The 6,822-nt window shown below is 45.3% G+C and overlaps 1 non-coding gene across 1 annotated transcript; it reads right to left on the reverse strand.

Annotated features, from left to right (window-relative positions):
• Positions 1-441: 441 nt before the first annotated feature.
• LOC120255192 lies at positions 442-548 on the reverse strand. The gene has a single exon (XR_005534918.1). It is a non-coding gene; the product is annotated as a small nucleolar RNA R71 (small nucleolar RNA).
• Between the last annotated feature and the right edge of the window lie 6,274 nt (positions 549-6,822).

Below are 6,822 nucleotides of genomic sequence, written 5' to 3' on the forward strand. Positions count from 1 at the left end.
ATTGATTGAAGGAGACCTTGAGCTTGAACGTACACTTCGAAGGAAAGGGAAAGAAACTCTACAAGAACGGCCTAATCCAGCTGATTTGGAAGTAGAAGGATCTGACAACATGGCAGAACAAAATGAGCAACAACGGACACTATCCGATTATGCCAGACCTTCAGTGTTGGGGACACAATCGAGTATTGTGCGTCCCCCAATTACGGATGATGCCATCAAATTGAGGATCCAAATAGTCACATAGAGAGCTTCCTTGAGGTGTGTGACATGCTGAAGATAAATGGTGTAACGGATGATGCCATCAAATTGAGAGCCTTCCCATTTTCCTTAAAGGGGAAAGCAAAGCAGTGGCTGCACTCATTACCTAGGGCATCAATCACTACATGGGAGGAGATGGTAGAAGCTTTTCTAGCCCGTTATTTCCCTCCCGGAAAATCATCAAAGCTTAGGAATGAGATCTCATCCTTTATGCAATTGGAATTGGAGTCTCTATTTGAGACATGGGAAAGGTTCAAGGAACTCCTGCGCAAGTGTCCGCAACATGGATTCCCGGAGTGGATGATTGTTCAAACCTTCTACAATGGTTTGAACCCGAGTACAAGGCAACTCTTAGATGCGGCGGCAGGAGGTACCTTAGGTAGCAAGACCCCCGACGAGGCTCGTCAATTGATTGAGGAAATGGGGTTAAATAGCTACCAGTGGAACGCTAGAGAGAAGAAAAAGGTGGCCGGTCTCCATGAAATTGATGCGGTAACTTCATTGGCGGCCCAAGTGGAGAGTTTGAGTAAGAAGCTAGATCTTATAGCTTCGAATAGAGTTGCGGCCGTAACCAATTGCACCGGTTGTGGTGGAGGACATGCTCCCTCCGATTGCCCAATCATCATTGGTGATGTTTCTTCAGTTGAGAATGTCGACTTTGTAGGTAATGGAATGAGACCTCAAGGGAATCCACACAGCAACACCTACAATTCAGGTTGGAAGAATCATCCCAACTTTTAATGAAGTAATCAAGGACCACAGAAGACCTTGGGGCCATCGGGGTTCCAACAACAACAACAAACCCCTCAAGTGGAAAACAGAATTTCTGGCTTGGAAACCCGAATGACGGATTTGGAGAAGCACTTGGCTAGATTTGTTTAATCGGCAAATACAAGGTTTGAATAAGTCGAGGCTACACTTCGCAATCACACCGCCTCCTTGCACAACCTTGAAAATCAAGTGGGGCAAATTGCGAAATCTCTTTCCGAAAGGCTACATGGGAGTCTACCAAGCAACACGGAAACCCACCCGAGAGAACATGTGAAGGCGATCGCTTTGAGAAGCGGTCGTGAGGTTGAAGGGCGTCTTCCGAGTGAAAAGCCGAAAGAACACACACCCGAGGTCGTAGAGGTTGAGAAGGGAGCAAATAAAGAGAAAGAGGTGGCACCCCCACTTTTCAAGCCAAGAATCCATTATCCCTCTAGATTGAAGAATGACCAAGGGGATGACCAGTATAAGAAGTTCCTGAGTTTGTTCAAGCAACTCCACATCAACATTCCTTTTGTTGAGGCTTTGGCTCAAATGCCTAAGTATGCGAAGTTCCTGAAAGACCTATTGACCAACAAGAGAAAATTGGAGGAGAGTGCTTCAGTAGTGCTTAATGCTTCATGCTCGGCTGTGTTACAAAAGAACATGCCGAACAAGAAGAAAGACTCGGGAAGCTTCATTATTCCGTGTAACATTGGCAACTTAGGTGAGGAAATGGCATTGGCGGATTCAGCGGCAAGTATCAACGTCATGCCATATACTTTCTTCCAAAAGCTAGGCTTGGGTGAGCTTAGGCCTACTCGGATGACTTTACAATTGGCGGACCGAACGGTACGGCATCCGAGAGGCATCATTGAAGACATACTTGTCAAGGTGGACAAGTATATTTTTTTCTCAGTTGACTTTGTAGTGCTAGATGTTGATGAGGATGCGAGATGTACCTTTTGATACTTGGGAGACCGTTCTTGCGGACTTCCAAAGCATTGATTGACATGGACGGCGGAGAGCTCACATTGAGAGTCGGAGACGATAAACTCACTTTCACCGCTTTTGCCGAAGCTCATGCGGCATTCTCTCGATTTTTGATGACACTTTGTATTTTCTAGACACTACTCGATGAAATTGTTGATGAATATATACAGGAAATGTACAACCCGGATCCGTATGAAGGTTTGTTCGACCAAGAGGAGAGCAATGAAGAAAGTACTCGATGCTTGGTTCGACCGGAGAGGAAACATCTACCCCTGGAATCTTGAAGAAGGTGCTCCGAAAAATGAAGAGGGCTCGAAGACGCCACCGAAAATGCCCCAAGACTGTTGGAGACGTACATGAGCCAAGGGAGTTGGACGAACAATTGCTAGGTGGTCCGAAGCCCGATAGTACACCCTCTACCCTCAAGAGACTTTGCTCATCATGCTTTCAAGTTATGGGTAAGGGGCAATCTTCATTCATGAACCCCCGTGAGGTAAGAAAGATACGTCAAGCTTAGTGACGTTAAACAAGCGCTTCTTGGGAGGCAACCCAAGTGTTTACTGTTCTCGTACCTTTTAGTTTATTTTGTTTGCATGAATAAATTGTTAAGTGTTGGTGTTTCAATTTTTGAGTGCTTCTGCTGCGATTTTATTGTGGGTTTTTAAAAGAATTCATTGTATGTTTTGTTGAGAATTGGCGAAGTTTAGTCGTTTGAGTTCTATTTTGTGTTTTTATCTGGTATACCTTGCACAATAGGGCAGGCTCTGAGTGTGTAAACATGTTCAGGCTAGTTATGCAGAGCCTGCAGGTTTTTCTAAGTCATCCAGAGAAAACACACGGGCGTGTGGAAATTCCACACGCCCGTGGGTGTGTACTGTGAACTCTTCCAGAGAGGGCACAGGGGCGTGCGGCTGCCCCTGTGGGCGACCATGTGACTGGCGCACACCCGTGGGTAATTTCCACACGGGCGTGTGCCTTCCTGCAGAGTTGGGCAGATTTTCCCGAGAATACACAGGGGCGTGGACTTGCCCTCGTGGATGACCTGTGAACCACGCACGGGCGTGGGTACTTCGCATGCGCCCGTGCGAAACTCTGCAGGTTGCCCCTCCATCCCGAGAAAACACAGGGCGGCGGCCACCCCGTGAGTTGAGGGCTCGTGAATGCCCACGCGTGGGGAATTTTTCGCACGGCGTGTGGGCGACTTGATATTTTTTTCTCGGATGACCGTGGAAGCCACAGGGCGTCAAGTCGCCCATGTGGGTCTGGCGCACGGGCGTGGATAATTTCCGTACGCCCGTGTGAGATTAGTCAGAGTCAAAGGAGCGTTTTCCCGAGAAAGCACAACGACGTGTATATGCCCCTGTGGCGCTCTCGAAGTAAGGCGCACGGGCGTGGGTAATTTCCACACGCCTGTGGGGATACACAGAATTCCAAGAGACGCGATTTTCTCCTTAAAAACATTATGATCCGTCTCATTCTTCATCTCCAGTCGCCGGAAAACGGTTCCCGATTATCTTTCCAACCCTTCGTCGCTATTTGGAGGAATTTTCTTCGCTAATCTTACCGAATTTCAAACGTTTTCATATTCTTCTCTTCGGTAATCCTTTTATCCTCTTTTCTTCGCCAATTATGGTTTTTCACGGGTTGAATGCTTTTAAATGCGAGTTTTCATGCATGATGGATGTGTAGTAAGCAGTTGGAAATGATTTTACAATTGATTTGTTAAGATTTGTTGTGCACCCGTGCGGGAGTTTCACGCTCTTAAGAGCCACACGGCCGTGGGTAATATCCACAGGCCTATGGAATTCTGCAGTATATTGCTTCTGAGATTTTTTACTGTTTTCGTCTTTTGCACTCCAGCTATGGCACCTCGAGCGAAGAAGAACGAAGTTAAGCACCTCAGACTTACTTCACCCGAGTCGATACATATGGAATTCTCGAACCCCGACCATCGGGCTCGCCGAGAGACTTTCGAAAGACTCGGGTTTGGTCGGACTTGCTTTATGGATTTACAAGTGCTTTAACTGTATTCAGCAGGTGATGAGGTGATTAATGAGATTGATGAGATGTCTGGCAGGGGGAAGTCGAGAAGGCTGGCGACGCTTAGTGAACCACTTTCACCGCACACCCTTACGCTAGAGGTTTTAGCGTCCTTTGAGTTTCGATTGCTACATGGGAGAGTTGACACTACAGAGGCGATATAGTTTCGGGCATTCGGACACCCATTCTCTATGAGCGTCAACGAAGTTTTTCGATTAGGGACGGGCTCAGTACGATGTCGCTTATACAGTGCACGTGGAGTATGGTCGACTACCGATGATTTTCGATGTCAGTCACCCCATATCATGCATACAGGATTTTGTGTGGGCATGGGGAGTACGAACCGGGATTATCGAAGGCTTCTAGTTTGTCCCTGATTCGCTTACTGAGATACGTACATCACGATCATCAATGGTCCGTGATAGGTCGAGCGAGATAATACGACCGCTTTGACCGGATCGGATCCGCTTTTCTTATACTCCATGGCTCGTGAATGTACCACTTCACTTAGGGTGCATTCTAGCGGATGTTTTCATGATGACTGGTCGTTCGAGCGAGTGGGTCTACTATTTGCGGGCCCTTATATCACCAGACTCATTCTATGAATGGGTTTGGGCGATGCTCTACGTGGTGCTGAGAGGACAGTTGTGCCCATCGCTCTTACGTTCGATACGATCAGGATGATGGGGTTGGTACGGAGGTTTGGGCTGTGGGTTTATGTTTCTCACTCCGACTACACGAGACCACCGAAGCGAAGGAGATACTACGGGGGTGTCCAGCGAGACTCCTCCATCTTCCGTAACACCGGGTATTCGAGCCTATGATCGTATCGAGAGGTCGGAGACCCGATGTTAGAGAGATTCGGGACTCGAGATAGAGGAGCTCGGGCTTTGCGATCGGCTCGAGTACACGCAGTTTTTATGGCCCTGATTCGATTTCCTTCGAGATCTCCCGAGACCCGGATCTTGAGTACCTCCAAAGACCTCCATCCTCGACCCCACCACCGGAGGACCCACTATATGCTTCCACTTGAGCAGTAGCAGCGTGAGACCGAGAGCCGACTTTCGTACACTTGACCGTCCCTTTTTACTTTCATGCATTTTTACTTTATCTTATTTTTCTTGTTTTTAGACTTGTTCACTCGTAGAAAGGATTTTTTTATTCACCTGAATCCCTCGTGTGTGCGTGCGAGATGGTCTTGTCTTCTTGGAAATTGAGACTTAGTCATGGGTATGCGGCCAAGGTGCTTTGGCACTTGGCGTCATGAGCTTCACAACCCGTTGGAACACTACTCCCAATGAATTAGCTTCATCAAAGCGCAACACTAGGAGTCGGGAGTATTATTTTTGATTGCTTCTCCCACATCTATTTTTGAATGATATATTTTGAGTAAGCTTGCATGTGTACATTGAGGACAATGTACAACTTAAGTGTGGGGGGGAGTTTCATAATGCGCATATCTTTTCTATTGTTCTTGATTGATATATGCTCACATAGCCAATGGCGGTTCACCGTAGTTGCAATGATTGTATTTTTAAGTCTAGGGAGAATTGTTAACATTGAATGTTTTCATACTCTAGTTCTTGCTTGAATTTTTAGGAATTTTTGCCCGATTTACACTTAGTGCACTACTCACTCTTTGAACTCTATTGGAAACTCATGTTCGATGTTAAAGGGACTAGTTAGGTTTATTTTCTTGTGCTAAACTCAAAAAATAAAAAATAAAAAAAATAAAAAAAATAAAAAATAAAAATATTTTGAAAATGAAAAGAAGGAACAAAATAGTTTTATTATTTATTTGTGTTTGTTGGGTGGAAAGAGCTACCACCTATGAAGTATGAAGCTACTCTCACAAGTCGGATACTAGTTATGCCCTAATGAGAGAAAGAGCTATCTCATAGGATTAGTGAAAGCTACCACTCGGGTAGAAAGAGCTACCACCTCGAAAGTGTGAAAGCCACCTTAGCGGCCGCTTTGGAAAGGGCTACCTTAGAGGATGTGTGAAGCTACTACCATCTTTTAAATTTTTGTCACTTTTGTAGATAAATAAGTCCCTTGTACTTAAAACTTTGAGGAGTATACCTTGGGTTGTTTTGAGTGAGTTCACACACATACACGAAATTCGGGTTTGTTGTCCTTTTTGATTCAAGTTTTTAGCTAGAGCATTGATTTTTCGTATTTAGTGTTGAAATTTTCCTTACTTGTAGAATACTTTCTTTGTATACCTTGGTGAACCTAAGGCCAAGCACTTTCAATATTTTCTTCATCAATGCACGTATCATGTTTTAATGTTTGCTCGAGGACAAGCAAAAAGCTTAAGTGTGGAGTTTGATAGAGTGCTTGTGCGATATGAATGCGGTCGCTCATTCCCTTATGTTGAGCATACGCTTTCTCGGGTTTTTACATTAATATATGTGTTTTTATGTTACTTTTATGCAGGTAGGGTTGTGAGGCCGATTATGAAGGAAATATGCCAATGTGGATCATAATGCACCCTATTTTGGAGGAGATCTTGCTAAGGTTCAAACGCAAGACATAGGTCGGTGTGAGATGCTAGAGTGTGTGCCAACCTCCTCGTATTCGAGGTGAGCACATTCATTTGAGGGGCACAAAGGCGGTCACACTCGAACATTCTCGATTTATGCATATAAGAACAAGAGATCCACCAACGTGCACATCATTGAAGAGGTAAGTGATTCACGATGTAAAACATGTGCCCGCTTATGCTACCCCAATGAAAGTATGGAATTCGGAGTATTTCCGGCATAGCATTGTAGCAAAACA

The sequence above is a fragment of the Dioscorea cayenensis genome, unplaced genomic scaffold (assembly GCF_009730915.1).
Source record: "Dioscorea cayenensis subsp. rotundata cultivar TDr96_F1 unplaced genomic scaffold, TDr96_F1_v2_PseudoChromosome.rev07_lg8_w22 25.fasta BLBR01000878.1, whole genome shotgun sequence".
Taxonomy (NCBI): domain Eukaryota; kingdom Viridiplantae; phylum Streptophyta; class Magnoliopsida; order Dioscoreales; family Dioscoreaceae; genus Dioscorea; species Dioscorea cayenensis.